The 18,264-nt window shown below is 41.5% G+C and overlaps 1 protein-coding gene across 1 annotated transcript in view; it reads left to right on the forward strand.

Annotated features, from left to right (window-relative positions):
* The window catches only part of LOC105937502 (cadherin-8), a gene marked incomplete at its 5' end in the record, with an annotated part of 110,046 nt that overhangs the window by 49,537 nt on the left and 42,245 nt on the right, over positions 1-18,264 (forward strand).

Here is an 18,264-nt window from a genome sequence, read left to right on the forward strand (position 1 = left end):
CAGCGCACCTTCTTCCACATATATTTGTAGTGACTGAAAACAGGATTTCTAATCACTCTCTATCATTAATGCTGTTTCTGTTGCCATGTATGCGGAGTTAATGGCCAACAGATTCTCACATCTAAACTGTGGGTCAAGTGCAGCTCCTGCAGTTTGATCATGTGTATTTCACCCTCTTCTCTGATTGGCTTATTCGATAAAAATACTGATTAAATACATTGAAGTTTCGGATTAAAATGTGAAAAGATTTGAACAAGTTGAAGGCTCACTGGTATCACATGATATCTTTTATCCAGTCTTTCCATTATCAAAGGCTGCCACTGATCTTGTTCTGTACCGATGCCAACCACACCTTTTTTTTTTCCACCCCGCTGTTTTGAATTGTGCTGAAGTGGCTTTCCCTGTTTTTTTTTGCGGAGAATGCAGAATTAAACTCCCTTCCCGCCGTGGCAAAGTTCTCAAATTAAGCAACATTCAATTCATTTACCCATGATAAAGTTGTTCATTAGACAATATACTTTGCCTTACTCTTTGTTATTACCTTGCCATTGCGAACGCCTTGGGAGCAATTAAACATGTGAAGGGCCCAATTTTCCGTCCTCGACTTCCAGTCCTGAACCCTATCTGCATGTTGCACACACTGCCTATGAACTAATTAAAGTGAATCAATGACACAACCCTTTAAAAATGGCGGCGCATGTCACGGCCATCAGCCGGGAACAAAAGACCCTCTTAATTATTTTGTTCCTGCCGTTCCTGTAAATGGCCTGTCAAGGCGGCAGACTCTGTGGCTGACTGCTTGAAAAGAGGATGTCATGCACACGGCAGACACATGCAGCGCTCAAGCTCACACACGCTCAAACACGGTCCCCGCCTTCTCTGTGATGGCTCCCCCTCTGTCTTATAAAAGACTAGTAATTGTACTACAACAATGGCAATGTAAGTGCTTAAGTGTGACGATCCCCTTACTTATCAAAAGTGCAGTGTCCCTTATCCATCATTGCCTCTGGGGAACCATTCCTTGGATGCTGACAACCATATCTTATCTTCAAGATGTAGGGTGTTCTTTTTTTATTGTTGCAAGCCCTCCTCTGGCCCATGCTGGATTTGCTAAAGTCTATTTTTTTTTTTTACAGCGTGTTAGCGCCTGATATAAACATATATTTTCTTATCGCCTCAGCCTCTGCAGGGTTCTCTTTATCAATTCATTTGGCCCATTCCTCATCTGCATTCTGCAGCCCTGCTGAAACATGCGTTTTAGCATGAGTATGCATTAGTCCTGTTATGAAGACTGATGGTCTTCGGAGGAGCATGATGTTTTTTCCCCTTGTCTCGCCCACCTCGGAATTATTTATCCTGCCTTCCTGTTATCAGCAACACATGCTGATATACATAAAAATAGAACATCTAGATCCCGTTTTAGTCACCACCTGAGTTGTAGATGGAGTGCCTTGCTAAGGTATGCGTACACATATTCACATTTTTGCCACATTGCAACCTGAGGCCTAAATCTATTCGAATGGGATTGTTTAACAATGTAACAAGACAAAGTAGCACAAGTGATGGCTCTAGAAAATCTAACAAATGAAATTTCTCAAAAGTGTGGGGCACAGTTATATCTAGTACCTGAGTAAACGCTTTGTACAACCACCTTTTGCTGCAAATATAGTTGCAGATTGTTTAAAGTATGTCTTTACATGCCGTGATTTAAGTAAAACTGTCTCCTCCCTGCAGTTTGGTCCTGCTCTACACGGTTTCCTGACATTACCAGCTTTACGCATCAAAAAACTAACATTTTTGTCCATTCCTCTTCATAAACTACCTACTACCAAGTCTTGCCGCATATGCAAATTTGGTTTAGATCAGGGCTTTGAATTGGTCATCCTAACACATGGAACATGCTTTAATATATATACAATTCCAATGTTGGTAGACTTACATCAACTTCTCATCCACCCTGATCAACTTCCCAAAGAAAAGCATCCCCACAGCATGATGCTGCCAAAAACATTCAATGTTTCATGGTGGATATGTTGTGCTCAGGGTCAACGGTCAGTGAAAGGTTGTGTTTTAAACGTAGGTCAAAAAGTTTGATTTTGGTCTCCTCTGACCGGAGCACCTTCTTCCACGTGTTTGCAGTGTCCCACCGTGGCTTGTGGGAGACTTTAAATGTGACTCCTTATACATTTCTTGTAACAGCTTTGTTCTTGCCCCACTTCCATAATGGGCTGATTTGTATATATTTTTTTTAAACAAACCGTTGCCCTGTTCTCCATCTGAGCTGTGGAAGTCTGCAGCCCTTGTAGAGTTTTACCATGGTTGTCTGATTTATCCATCCCTGGCTTATCAGTTTAGGTGGCCGGCCATGTCACAGTAGGTTAAAATATATTATACTTTCACATTTTTAGATCATGGGTTGAAAAGTGCTTTTACATAATTTAAATTTGGGAATGTTTTCTAACCTACAACGACTTCAAACTTCTGCTGGACTTTGTTTTTCATGATGCTGTTTGTTCTCTGATAATGCACATATAAATACCCGCCACATTGTTCTTCCCCTGCAAGTAGATGTCATTCTTATCTATTGTTCTTTTATACTTAGACAACTTGCATTTGTAGTGTTTTTTCCATATTATATATTTCTACATTTGCTTATGTCACCTGCACATTAATCTAGGTGTAGCACCTTCAAAGCAAATTCCCCGTACATGTAAAATACTATTGGCCAATAAAGCTCATTCTGATTGTAGTTCTGGTTGTAATGTTCACTAGTAGACCACTGAAGCCTTCACAGAACAGCTGGATTTTTTACTGAGATTAAATTACACACACATGAACTCTACTCACAAATAGAGTGACTTCTGAAGGCAACTGGTTGCATTTTATTTAGGGATATTACTCGGGGGGCGAATACAAATACACATCACACTTTTCAGGTTCATATTTGTCAAAAATTTGAAAGCCATGGGTGATTTCCTTCCCACCTAAAAGTTGTGCCCCACTTAGAATCGGCATATCCCATTTTTTGTGACGTTTCAGTCAGCAGCTGGGCTGTATGTAAACGGGTGGAAATTGTTACACATGGAGGGGACGGGACGTTTCAGGCTGTGCTGGCATAAACAACTGGCAAGTGCAAACTTGCCAGTTGTTTATGAGCGTGCTCATTTGTTTTAGGGTTTCCCTTAATGCCCAACTGCATTGTAATGCCCATCTGCAAGCCAAGAAATCTAAAACTGGCTTGGACTGCAGCGGGATAATCAACCGGCGGCGCTCCAAGTGTGTCATCTTCTCCCTCCTATGTGAGAGCAGACCAAAGGAGACGGAGGGATAGATGGATGGATGAACGGGTAGCTGGATGGAGGGATGGATTCATACACTTGTTTTCTCCGCCTCGTTACAACAGTTTTGTTGGCGGCGAGAGTTTGGCCCTTTAGCGCTATACCACAGAGCTACACTTGGTGTTCGACGACACTCCCAACGCCACGCTCGGCTAATCGTCTCTTAATTCAGGCGTTGCTCCCCCTGATCCGTGCGCATGCATTTCAATCACATAGGTGGGACCATCCAAAAATAGAGCTGGCAGCTCTGCCTGGAGAGATTGGCTGTCAGTCTTCACGTCTGAGCTATTATCCTCTCAGCCCACAGCTGGAGGGGGAGCTACACCGGTGTCTATGTGATCATGATCAATACATAATCACTTTCCTGTCACCGCAGTGGCGCTGTCTGGGGACAGTCCAGCCACACAGACCAGCCATTTTAGAAAAAAAAAAAAAAAGAATGGTTGGAACGCTATCTTTCTGACCTGGAAAGGCAAAAGGAGAGGAGTATGCTGGGTAAGTGAGTGTTGGACATGTCCAAGCAGTTACTGTCCTGCATTTTTCTCCTACACTTTTTAAGATCATGTCCCCACTCCTGCTATAAGAAAGAGGCAGCAATTATGTTCTAGCTGTTGTGAAATGTTTTTTGTAAAAAGATGTGAAGTCACTCGAGTGAACTGAACCGAACCCATGCAGGGCTCTTGGCCGCAGTTTGTGCTTTTGAGTGGCATGCCAGTGTTTCAGAAAAAAACAGGAGTAGCCACAGCATCTGGGTCTAGAACTGATGTTTTCTGCCATGCCAGGGTTCTCCTGAACACACACACACACACACACACACACAGATTTTTAAAATCTACTTTTGTCACTTCCTGTAGGGCCTAGCTGTGCTTCAGTGCAGACATTAGTATATAGGTTAAGACGAACAATAAGTCGATGATTCAGCTTTAGTCCCGGTATTTCTAGTTAGTGCTTCATATAAGCATAATGTTCTTTGCTGGTTCTTGTGTGAAAAAGAAAACTGAGTTAATTTGTTAATTGCTTCACCCATCAGAATCCTGGCAGCCTCCGGGGATTGCTGTGTTCCGCTGAACTGCAAAGGAGAGGAGAAAGATTAGAGAAAGAAATAATGATGCCAAAGCCTGTAAATACTAAAAGAAATGTTTTTAAGTACCAAATATGATTATAAGAGTAATACAAAATCCTGAAAGCATTAGGATCCACTTTCTCTATCCTAAAAAAAGGTCCTTTATCATAAGAAAACCTTTTTCCATCAGACCTTTTGGTCTGTAACAAAAAAAAAAAAAAATACAAATAGAGCTGTTTTACACATGGCTGTACCCCTCTGCCCCTCTGCTTATTTCTTTTTGAGATGATGGGTTGAAGAGTGCTTTTGAGTAATTTGAATTTGGGGATGTTTTCTAACATACAACGACGTTAAACTTCTGCTGGACTTTGTTCTTCATGATGCTGTTTGATCTCTGATAATGCACATATAAATACCTGCCACATTGTTCTTCCCCTGCAAGTAGATGTCATTCTTATCCATTCTTCTATTTTTCTCACACAACTTGCATTTGTAGTGTTTCTTCCATATTATATATTTCTACATTTGCTTATGTCACCTGCATGTTGACCTCGGGCGTGGGAAGAGTTCGGAGAGGCCATGGAGAAAGACTTCCTTACGGCTTCGAAGCGATTCTGGTCCACTATCCGGCGTCTCAGGAGGGGGAAGCAGTGCAGTACCAACACTGTTTACAGTGGGGGTGGTGTGCTGCTGACCTCGACTCGGGACGTCGTGCGTCGGTGGGCGGAATACTTCGAAGACCTCCTTAATCCCACCAACACGTCTTCCATTGAGGAAGCAGAGCCTGAGGACTCTGGGTTGGGTTCTCCCATCTCTGGGGCTGAGGTTGCCGAGGTTGTTAAAAAGCTCCTCGGTGGCAAGGCCCCGGGGGTGGATGAGATTCGCCCTGAGTACCTTAAGGCTCTGGATGTTGTGGGGCTGTGTTGGTTAACACGGCTCTGCAACATTGCGTGGACATCGGGGGCAGTTCCCCTGGATTGGCAGACTGGGGTGGTGGTCCCCCTATTTAAAAAGGGGGACCGGAGGGTGTGTTCCAACTACAGAGGAATCACACTCTTAAGCCTCCCTGGTAAGGTCTATTCAGGGGTTCTGGAAAGGAGGGTCAGTCGGATAGTCGAATCTCAGATTCAGGAAGAGCAGTGTGGTTTTCGTCCTGGCCGTGGAACACTGGACCAGCCTCTATACCCTCAGCAGGATTCTTGAGGGGGCATGGGAGTTTGCCCAACCAGTCTACATGTGCTTTGTGGATCTGGAGAAGGCATTCGACCGTGTCCCCCGAGGGATCCTGTGGGGGGTACTCCGGGAGTATGGAGTACCGGGCCCTTTAATAAGGGCTGTCAGGTCTCTGTACGACCGGTGTCAGAGTCTGATACGCATTGCCGGCAGTAAGTTGGACTCGTTTCCGGTGAGAGTTGGACTCCGCCAAGGTTGCCCTTTGTCACCGATTCTGTTCATAACTTTTATGGACAGAATTTCTAGGCGCAGCCAAGGTGTTGAGGGGATCCGTTTTGGTGGCCTTAGGATGGCGTCTCTGCTATTCGCGGATGACGTGGTCCTATTGGCTTCATCAGGGCGTGATCTACAGCTCTCACTGGAGCGGTTCGCAGCCGAGTGCGAAGCGGCCGGGATGAAAATCGGTGCCTCCAAATCCGAGACCATGGTCTTGAACCGGAAAAGGGTAGAGTGCCTTCTCAAGGTTGGGGAGAATGTGCTGCCCCTAGTGGAGGAGTTCAAGTATCTTGGGGTCTTGTTCACGAATGAGGGGAAGATGGAGCGGGAGATCGACAGGCGGATTGGTGCAGCGTCTGCTGTGAAGCGGGCGCTGTACCGATCCGTTGGGGTGAAGAGAGAGCTGAGCCAAAAGGCGAAGCTCTCGATTTACCGGTCGATCTACGTTCCTACCCTCATCTATGGTCACGAGCTTTGGGTCGTGACCGAAAGAAGGAGATCCCGGATACAAACGGCTGAAATGAGTTTTCTCCATAGTGTGTCTGGGCTCTCCCTTAGAGATAGGGTGAGGAGCTCAGTCATCCGGGGAGGACTCAGAGTAGAGCCGCTCCTCCTCCACGTCGAGAGGAGCCAGTTGAGGTGGCTCGGGCATCTGGTCAGGATGCCTCCTGGACGCCTCCCTGGTGAGGTGTTCTGGGCACGTCCCACCGGGAGGAGGCCCAGGGGAAGACCCAGGACACGCTGGAGGGACTATGTCTCCCGGCTGGCCTGGGAACGCCTTGGGATTCCTCCTGAGGAGCTGGCCCAAGTGGCTGGGGAGAGGGACGTCTGGGCCTCCCTACTGAAGCTGCTACCCCCGCGACCCGACCCCGGATAAGCGGAAGAAGACGGACGGACGGACGGACCTGCACGTTGATCTAGGTGTAGTACCTTTGTAGCAAATTCCACTAAAGCCTGAGATTAGATTACACACACAAATGAACTCTACTCACAAATAGGGCGACTTCTGAAGGCAACCGGTTGCATTTTATTTAGGGATATCCAACGGGGGGTGAATACAAATGCACATCACACTTTTCAGGTTCTTATTTGTTAAAAATATGAAAGCCATGGGTAATTTTGTATTGTCCCTTTGGTCTGTAACAAAAAAAAACAAAAAAAAAAAAACTGAAAACTTATTCAGAGCTGTTTTGCACATGCCTGTACACCTCTGCCCCTGTGCTCATTTCTCCCCGTGTTTCTCCTTCTCTTCTCCGACCCCTGCAGTGTAAAGCCAGTCAGACATAAACAGTATTGTTTTATCCAGGTAGGCTCACAGCGGGGAACTGTTAGCCCTAAGTCTCATGCAGCCCATAGCCCTGCTCATGCCTCAGTGATATCCTTTCTCTATGGCTCAGTGCTTGCATACATTTGAATGCCCCCCTCCTGTCTTCCACCCTTCATGCCTCTGAGCCACGTCCGAGCTGAGGGGAGTGGTGACGCTACAGTGTTGCAGTGCTCGCTGGACAGAAGGTTGTGAAGGAGAGTTGTTGCGTTCCAGTGCTAGTAAATGAACTGTAATGACACGTCGTTTGGAGTGATTTAGGTAGGCCGGTGCTTGAGCTGGGAGTGATTCCCCGTGATGCACTTTGCTGACTTGTATAAGCAAATCCTGAGGACATAAAAAAGACATATTGTGTTCTCCAATCTAAAGAAGAAAGAATCGACATGCGTGTAGGGAGTTTAAAAAGCATCACTGTATGCTTTGTAGACAATTATGCTTATAAAATGGAATTATAATGAAATGTGAAGGTTTTAATTAAAATAATTCACTATAACACTTTATGTTTTTCTGAATAGATCTACAAATATTTCTTGTCTGTGCTTTTCACATTAATATCTACAAATATATCTGGAAAAAAAAAAAAACATTGGGAAACATAATAAAAAAACAGAATTTGGAGATGAAGCTGCAGAGACTGCACTGCCTAATTAGCAAATTCATTTCCTTTTTCTGCCACCCTGCAGTGTAAAGTAAGTGTTTGCAAATGAGCATCCTGATGGCTCAAAGCTAAGTCTTTATGACTTCCCCCCTGTTTGATTATCCCTGCTATACTACTGCAGGAAATAAACAGGCCATAACAGATGAAGCTGTGCTGCAGGATGAAAATGTGCCACAGAAATAAGCTGCAGTGTCCTTCCTTGGCCATTGTGTGTCACATCGAGCTGTATCCCTCCCAATTTACGCCCTCTCTGGTTCAGGAAAGATACCTATTGATTTCCTATCACAGAGCCAGTGTACAGAGTAAATGGGAAGCGTTGGCGCTATTATTTCTGTCGGCTGATAGAACATAAGGCTAGACCCCCATGTCTTTATTATGAAGCCCCTTTAGCCGCCGAATGCCCTTGAAGCAACAAACAGCAGCTGTAAATTTGATGTAAATGGTTTATGTACAGTAATGACATCCTTTGAAAATGATGTGTGTTTAAGTTATTGCTGTGGCATTAAATCCTGTAAACTTCAGCGCATGATTAATGACGTTACACTTAGCATGGGTAAACAACCATAACGGCAGGCTGTATTTCCATAAATGCCCAATGTGTGTCACCCTGCGGAGGGTGGGTGGGGGCATAATCCAAATCTGACAGGGAGAGGCTCGCTATAAGTGGAGTTTACAGTCAAAATTATTCATACTGCTCGCACTTTCTCCACATTTATTCATGTAAGAACCAACATAGAAAAAGTTGCATGTATATATATATATATATATATATATATATATATATATATATATATATATATATATATACACACCTCTTCCCATTACTGGTTTTGGTTCTTACGTGTGTGTGTGTGTGTGTGTGTGTGTGTGTGTGTGTGTGTGTGTATAAATATATAAATACATAATACATAAATATATAGATCATTAAAGATCGGTGTGCATTTATTTTAGGCCCCTTCTATTCTGATGTCACTAAATAAAATAAACCCAATAGAGCATGTTTCTTAAGGTTTTCTTTCTCTTCATAGTGGCTAATCTGGCCAGTCTGTTTAGCTGTGACACTGTGATGGAGGGGGGGGGGCTTGACTGAGGTGCTGCCGCCAACAGATCCATGTTGTCCTTCTATAGATGATACACGTGGCATTGTCTTTCAGTGTTGAGTCCTGTCTCTCTCCTAGACATCGCTGTTGACTGAGCTTTCACTGCAACTAACTGTCTTTGTTGTCTTTCATCCTCTAGACTTGGAAACATACTCAGAGCTTGTGTTTCTCTCCTAGATGAAGTCACCAATGAAGCTAGTACTGCCGTTACCCTTTCACTTTTTCCTCACATAGAAAGTGCTCCTGGATCAGCGGTTCTGTCTACCTTTTAAGTGTATGCTCAGTCTTCTCAAAACCTCAGGCGGTGTTGGCAGATGGCTGATCACATTGAACCTGGTTTTGGTTCTGCTGGAGGTTTCGTCCTGTTAAAGGGGACTTTTCCTCTCCACTGTTGCTACATGCATGCTAAATATGGGGGATTGCAGCAAGGTCAGCAACACAATGCAAGCAGCTGTCCACTGTCTCTATACGAGCTCTTTCAGGAGATGGTAAATGCTGCAAGTCAATAACTTAATGCAATCTGTTCAGTTTCCTTCAACTGAAAACTTTTAACCAATCTGTTGGGATGAATCAATAGAACTGACTTTGTAAAGTGCCTTGAAATGACATGTAACATGAATCGGCAATATATAAATAAACTAAATTGAATTGAATTGGAAAGAAGACAGTTAATAGAGTTAACCTGTGTCAATTAATCTCAGTATAAAACCAGCTGTTCTACTGACACATCAGTGTTTTTTTTAGAGAACATTAGAGAACAAACAGTATCATGAAGACCAAAGAACACAACCGACAGATCAGGGATAAGACATTTAAAGCTTATAAAACATCCCTAGAATTGAGGCATTGACCAAAACAAAAAGCATCCAGCCATGTTCAAGTCACTAAAGGTCACGAAACAACAAAAACACAGCAACAATTAAATAGACAAATAATAAAACAATATAGGAGAAAATAATAAAATCAAACACAACTATTAGTATCACAAATAATAAGATTAGACAGAATAAGCAAGTTTAAATAAGTACCTTTTCAGCTGATATTTTATTGATGACAGAGAATCCTAGTCAAGAATGTAATGTGGGAGAGAGTTCCCAAGTTGGGGTCTGTGCAGGAGAAGGCTCTGGACCCCATGGTTGAGAAGCGTGTAACAAAAAGGAAGAGCCAAGAGTTTTGGGTGTAATGACAGAGGTGACCCCTGAGTAAAGACGTTGCAAAGTTATTGAGAGCTTTGAAAGTGAGGAGGAGAATCTTGTAATCAGCAGACTAGTTGATGGGTGTCCATTAAAGGTGTTTAAGGAAAGGAGGGATGTGTTCTGGACAAGCTGAAGTTTTTGAGTGGTTTTGAGAGGTTGATGGTTGATGTTTCGAAGAAGGAAATGCAAACCGGATAAAGCTTTTAACATGACTTTCAGAAGAGAATGTGCTATTAAGGACGACACCCAGACTCTTAGCTTGAGGGGAGGGAGGATCTGAGGAACTTCTTAAAGCTCTTATTGGCCTAGCCCCACCCTAAATTTCTGATTTACTGAGTTTCTGCATGTGTTAGATCCCTGAGGTCATTGTCCCAGTTCTTCATGAATGTTCAGAGAATTAGCTAAACATTGGGCTTGCGGTACCCAGACTCTCTGCTCAATCAGATGGTATGTTTAAGGTTATACTAGCATATCTGAATTAGATTGGAGTCCAGACTTTAGCTAGGACATTCTCGGTCTGGACAGCTTAAATATTATTCTGGGTCATTCTGTGACCTCCTGGTTGGATTGCTGATGTACTCTTGGATTAATTTTGGTAGACTCGCTTCTCCTGAGAAGGTTCACAACTGCTGCATGTTTTGTTACGGGTAGTGACTCTAACTTTGAGTTGGCGTCCATCTGTCCAAGAATGTCTCTGTAACCTTTTCCAGACTATCAGATGTCAATTACTTTATTTTTCTATAGTTTTTCTTTTGCAGAATGTGTTGCTTTTCTTTTTAAAATTTTCTATTCTAATTATTTATTGTAACAGCAGGTCAAATAATAATCAAGCCATGAGTTTTGCTTGTGAAGTTGAGAACAGCTTTCTAAAAAAAGAAAAAAAAAAAGAAGTTTAATCAAAGTTCATTCATGATTTAAAAAGGGGATAATTACTTTCACCCAGAGGGTCAGTGTGCTTTGGTATATCTTTTGTCCCCCTTAATAAACGAAATCATCATGTGGAAACAGCTCTTTGTTAAATTAAATTAAAATTAGCTTGATGACCTGATACATTAAAGTGTGAAAAAAAGGAAAAAATAAATATGTAAGGGGTCAAACACTTTTTTTAAAATACAGTATAATTTTGATAAGAATGTCATCATGTCTTCAGGCAGATGAAAGCTTTACTCCAGACAGGAAACATGTTTTTATCCATGTTCGACTTTTCTTTCCTAGCCATGGCATATAGCTAGTTGTTTTCTGCACAGCTTTTGTTTTTAATCAACCATTCAGCTTTTCATCCCTGGAAGTTTATATTGTAGGTGTTGTGTTGCTATTATTGTAATCGCCACAGTGCTACAGGCTTCAAATAAAAGCCAGAGACAATATTCCTCCTACAGTCCAGTTCGTGTGCCCATTGTGCAGCCGACAGCTGCATCCCTCTCAGCAGTGTCCCTGAATTTTCTCTGGATCATCATTTAGAAAAGACAAGCTAATCTGCACTGATTTGAAATAGCACCAAAACACTGGCTTTCCTAATCCCTCTTTTTTATATGTTATCAGGGGCAGCGAAGAACATTTTACCCCTGTGGGAGGGAAAGAAAGAGGGAGTTATTTCATGCTTCGCTGATTCAACTGTTTTTTTTTTTTTCCTGAACCCCTCTTTCCACACTTCAATCCATAGTGTAACTGAATTTATTAAGCCAGAATGCAATAGTCCAACACACTGTAGAAGGGCTAAGGTGCTTTTCATAATTAGGAAGGCATAGATGGCTCTCTTTCTGTGGCAGCAGCAGTTCAACTTTAAAGCTAATACAGATTAGACTCTGTATCTCTCAGAATGGGGCGGTGCAATTTCCTTTGCTGCCGTTCATTTGATTCATTTGACAATTGGCAAACACATATGACACAGAAGATATAATTTGCTTCCTGAAAATGCAATAAAAAGTCTCCCATTTGGATTAAAGCACACGTTTGTGGGATGCAGATAATGTAATTGTTGCCCTTTAAATTCTCTTAAACAGCTGATTATAAATTTTACCGACTAAATAAACACCTTTGGAGGAAATTTCAGCATATTATGTCAGGTGTCAAAGTGATTTTTTTTTTTTTTTAACAGTGAGGTTCTGTTTGAGAGTAGTTGTTGTAATAACTGTAGTGGATAACCGTTTGAAAGACCTCCATTTAAATCAAGCAAAAGCAGTTTTGACTGTCAGCAGGCTAGTTTAGTATAAGAGTCTGCAACTCTGGAGGCCTATGTGACTGGTGCCTCAATGGTGGTTCTTAAAATATGTGGAACTGAACCGGGGGTTAAATAAAGAAAAATAAAAAGCTATGTTCACAGTATATATTAAGACACAATGGCTTGTTTTTCTCTCACTGTCAGGCATGCAACCTGAATAAACCTTTCCTGTCTTAGATCAGGTAGGACTATCAAAATTGTTTCTATTGTCTTAATGCCAGAATAATAAGAGCAATCACGTTTAAGACATTGTTTTCTTACTTTCTTGAAGGTCAGAAGTTTCCTTACATCTTGGTTAATATTTGGTACCCTTGCCTTTAAACTGTCTGGCTTGGGTCAAACATTTTGGATATCCTTCCACAAGCTTCTCAAAAAAGTTGGCAGGAACTTTGGCCCATTCCTCCTGACAGAACTGGTGGAACTGAGCCAAGTTTTCAGGTCGCCCTGCTCACACACATCTTTTCAACTCTGTCCCTAAAGGGGACAGAGTTTATAGGATTGATATCAGAGCTTATCAGAGCTTTGTTTTGGCCCCTCTGAAACATTGACTTTGTTGTCCTTAAGCCACTTTGTGAATAGTTTGACTGTATGCTTCGGTCTTCATTGGAAGACCCATTTGCGCCCAAGCTTCAACTCCCTTGCTGATGTCCTGCTATGTTGCTTCAGATTTTCCACATAATGTTCTTTTCTCGCGATTCCATCTGTTTTGTTAAGTGCACCAGTCCCTCCTGCAGTAAAACAACCCCACAACATGATGCTGGCACCCCTGTATTTCATAGATGGGATGGAGTTCTCAGGCTTGAAAGCTTCCCCCTTCTTCCTCCAAATGTAACAATGGTCATGGCCAAACATTCTGTCAGACCACAGGACATGTCTCCAAAAAATTATTTCTACGTCGCTGTGTGCATTGGCAAACAGTAATCTGACTGTCAACGAGACAAGACTATATTTTAGCAATATTTTTGCAAAAACCAGGAATCTACTTGTTTTGATTTTTTTCGTTATGTTTTTGAACAAATCTTCATCAGTGCAGACAGAGCATCTGCATAGCATTGCATGAGATTAGGATTTATTTTCAGGTAGTTGCTGCAACATTTTAGTACCACTTGCATGAATTCCCAATAGTGGGGTATATACATTATGTGTATACTATCTCAGAATTATGAAGATAATGACCCAGAGTTATTTGACATGTTCCAAAAATCAATGACTGCTTAGTTAGATGGTAATTGCATTCTGCATGCTGAAGTATGTATCAAATGGGTATGGAGACAATGCTGCAGGGTTATCTGCCAAAGGAAGTGTTTTTTTCTCCTAAACACAAAGGCAGAGTCATGACAGTGGGGCTGTTAGGGACTTAGTGAGACAGTGATGACTTAACATAGTCATCACTGTCTAAAAGAAAACCTAAAGGCTATAGACATGGACTTATAGACATGAATTTAAAAACATGAAATATTTCGATAACAACTGTGCTGATTCTGTTGATAATGAATGGGTGGAAGGTTCATTGTTTGTTTTACATAGAGCTAGGCACTTCAACTTTATTTGGAGCCAAAAGGAAAAACTCAGCAGCTGATATGCCCTAATATATTTCTTTGCTTTCTTTTTACCATCACTACAGTGCAGCAGGCAGAAACAAAACGAAAAACAGCACATTGATCTGCGCTGATTTAAAACACAGCAAAAAGCAAGGCATACAAGCGGTATGAAATTTACACGGTAAGCTTTGGCAACACAACAGCGTGGGTCATCATAAGTCTATGAATTACTGGAACACCTTTGTCTCAGAGGACCACTTGAGGCTCCCTCACTGTGAAATAATTGGGTTGCAACAGTGAAACTGCTACTCCAGTTAGAGTGCAAAGGTGGCTTTTGCTCTGTTTTGCTGTTACAATACCGCAGACACGGCGGTGACTATTAATCAATCTTTGACACGTGTAGCTGACGGCACAGTAAACTGGTTGTGTAGGTAAGTGAAAAAAAAAAAAAAACTGCGGCATGAATGTGGAATTTATCTTTTGTGTTGTTCTGCTGAAGATAAGGGCATTCTGTTTTTGGGCGGTTAAATGGTGAACAAAGTGTTTTATTTTGAATTAAAATATCCTCTTTTTTGTATTTTGCCTACTTAAGATGGTTGAATCCTTGTAATTAGATTGTAGTTATGGCTCAGAAAATTATATATATTTAAATATAACCAAAAAGATAGTTTTGTGTTATTCAATTCGGAAAGTGAAACTAATATAGATTCATTACACATACAGTCATTTATTTCAAGCTCTTTCTTCTTTAAATTTGAAAGACTATGAGTTTTTCAGAGAATGTAAACATTAAATGAATGCAACAAAATTATTTTGATACACAATTTAAAAATAAGCTTGCTGTTGACAGAGTTTTGCATACGGCATAGAATAAAAGTTCAATGGAGGGAAAAAGTGTGTTAGAGGATGGTGCACTAGCAACACACATAATTTTAGCCTTGAGAGGATTGTGAAGCAAACGCTATTTGAGAGTTTGGGGAAGATTTATGATGTGTGAACCGTGGGTGGAGTCAGTGTTTCAAGAGCCACCAGACACAGGCGTATCCATGGCTAGTACTGTTGTTTTCCTTGGGTTGATTCACTGCTGAGCCAGAGACAATGTCAGAAACTTATCACAAAAACTAATTTTGCATTACATCAAGGTCCCCAGTGAGGAAGAGTGTGGAGGCACACATTTGTTTTAGGCCCTATGTAACGTGTCCCTTGTGAGTAATGGTTTATGCAGCCAGGTCGTCTTTAGGTGTTGGCCCACTGTTTTATCAGACCAAAGTCAAACTCAACCTTCTCTCTACTGGCAAGGTTTATGGAGATGCTGGTTTTATTTTCTGGTAGGACCTGGTACCTATCCACACTGCTAAATGTACTAGTACCTGCTTTGATAAACATCTGTGTTGGATTGGTCAGCAACACAGCCTGGCCCACATGAGAATATATGCAGTATTGTGAAGAGAAAGATGATGAACACAAAACAGAAAACTCGAGGGCACGTTTTAAAGCAAAGCCACATACTGACCATGTCCAGGTCATGCCATATTGATGCAGTAATTCATGCAAACCAAGTATCAAAGGTAGAGTGGGTGATATTTCCAGAAATGCAAGTAAGAAACTAAAGTCACTTTTTGAATAACTGCTCATGCGCATAGCCATCTTACCTGCTATTCCGCACTTCGGAGGAAACTCAGGAAAACATCTCCCAAATCCACTCTGGTTTTATTTAATTCTACTGAGGCCTTCCTCTTTTTCTCATAAACTTGTATGCAGTTTGCTTCTTGCGACTCTCAGCAATGTTCAAAATGTGTGGTGAGAGCAGCAAAGCTACAAAGAATGGCTAATGCCGAAGCTAACCGCTAAGCTAACCAGATACATAAACACTAGAAGTGCGCCTGCGCAGCCAGAAAGCAGAAACTAACAAGGAATGTGCATGCGCATAAGCGTTACATGAGTGTGTCAGAATGATTGGCATGTGGGACAACCAATAGATAAGGTGATCCCCCCGGACAATGATTGGTTCTTACCATTCGGACAGAATGACAGGATCGGTCAGAGTTTTTACAGGCCTGCAGCTCCCACAGAGATTTTTTTACCTCCTTTTTCTGAATCCATAATATATTGACTGCTTTCTGGATGGAAGGAACATTTTACCCAGTATAACAAAAAGTGTTTCTGAACAGGATTACCTACTATAGCTTTAAGTCTGTGTGCTGTACAGTACATAGACATATTTTTCAGTAGGTTTATTAAATCGGTTTTTATAAAAAAATAAAAAATTAAATGTAATTTTAATCTTCATAGACACATGATCCAAGCCATTTTCACCTATTTTTTATTCATTTTTGAACTCCTTGAATCACAGTGCTGGAACCAAAACTCATACCTGGCACGCGTCTGTACAAGGCACCTCATCTGCAGTGAACAGATTTAGCTGCCTGTGGCAGGACCCGCACCGCCTGCAATGAGGGACATCTCCCTTTGTTGTCAGAACACCTCTAAACATCTTTCAGAGAAACAATTACCATACTATCCACAGTATTCCTGCCAGCATGTTGCCCACTATCAGACTGTCAGCTTCTTTTCTCTCTCTCTCTCTCTCTGTCTCAAACTCACATCCTTACCCTGACTATTGAAGAGGTAGGTCACTGCGACTCAAAACTGGTTGGGTTTAATTGGGTTAATAATATATTTAAATTCAGATTTTGAGTGCTTTTTCCCTCCAGATACTGGATAATGCAGCTCTGAAAGGTGGACTGAATGGGCACTAATCTCTTTCCTGATTTGCCTGAAGCACTTGCTGCAGATGGAATATTGATGAAGGTCCTTGCATATTTTTGACAAACATAATAAAGCTGTTATATTAAAGAACCAGATTTCTGCTACTGGGAATAGGTATTGTTAAAGAAATGGATACCTTCTGAAATAAAATAAAAATATTAAGTAATTATTTAAATGTCTCCTTAGGTGTGAGTGTGTGTGTGAATGGTTGTTTGTCCTGTTTCTCTCAGTGTGGCCCTGTGATGGACTGGCGACCTGTCCAGGTTGTACCCCGCCTCTCACCCATTGACAGCTGGAGATAGGCACCAGCACCCCTTGCAACCCCAATAGGGATAAGCGTGTTGAAAAACGGATGGATGGACGGACTATTTAAATGTGTAATTGAAGATTAAAATGTGAATAAACATGAACATAATCCATCAAATAAATATTTATTTTCTCATGTTGATTAGTTTGAAATTGACTTGGTGTTTGTTATTTAATCAGATGTTTGGGGCTAATTGACAATCCATGGTGACAGTTTAAAGTACTTCTAGATTCACTCCCACACAAGAAGTATGAAATAATCTAATATACACACACATATATATATATATATATATATATATATATATAGAGAGAGAGAGAGAGAGAGAGAGAGAGAGAGAGAGAGAGAGAGAGAGATAGATAGATAGATAGATAGATAGATAGATAGATAGATAGATAGATAGATATTACCCACAATACTTGTATAGTGCTTTATCAAGTCTGACGACCTACAAAGCGCTTTACACTACAGCCAGTCATTCACCCATTCACACCCTGACGGTGGTGAGCTATGTTAGTAGCTACAGCTGCCCTGGGGGCTGCCATATATCGGCGCCATTGAGCCCTCTGACCACCACAAGCATTCAATGAAGTGTCTTGCCCAAGGACACAAGACTGAGAAGGTCAGGTGATCAAACCGGCAACCCACCAGTTACAGGACGAACTCCCTAACTCTTGCACCACGGTCACCCCAGAATAAAGACAGACAAGGTACAGCAGTCAAACTCAACTTAAATAATATTTTACTTTAAGCTATTTTTTTTTTAAATAAGGTTTAAAAAAAGGTCAATCTTTTCTAAGATTGTGAGGTAACAACAACAAAAAAAAACTTGGAACAATTTTATGAAACTTTTTTAAGGTTTAACAGTAACTTAAGAAAAGGTTAGATTATGTTTTTGTAGGGGTTATGCTTAGGCAAAGCAGAGACTGATTAATGTAATGTGTGATCTCAGTGAAATTATTTTATGCTTGTATTTTTTTTTGTTTTTGGATACACTGTATATATGTGGACACACTTTATGTACCTTATGCACCTTTTCCTCCTTTTGGCACCTTCTTTGCTTGTTAAGCCAATGTGTGACACATGAATTTCTCCACTGTGAGATCAATAAAGCCTATCTTATCTTATCTTATCTTATCTTAAAATGTATGACGTCATCATAATGGTGCTAATGTGTCCTGCAATGTTCCCCACAAGCAATTCCTTTATAGTCCCTCAGAGATGAAATTTTCCTTTGCATTTAACCAATCGCTTAGGGAGCAGTGCGCTGCCACACTGAGAAGCGAACAGGGAGCAAT

Source organism: Fundulus heteroclitus, unplaced genomic scaffold, assembly GCF_011125445.2.
Source record: "Fundulus heteroclitus isolate FHET01 unplaced genomic scaffold, MU-UCD_Fhet_4.1 scaffold_375, whole genome shotgun sequence".
Taxonomy (NCBI): domain Eukaryota; kingdom Metazoa; phylum Chordata; class Actinopteri; order Cyprinodontiformes; family Fundulidae; genus Fundulus; species Fundulus heteroclitus.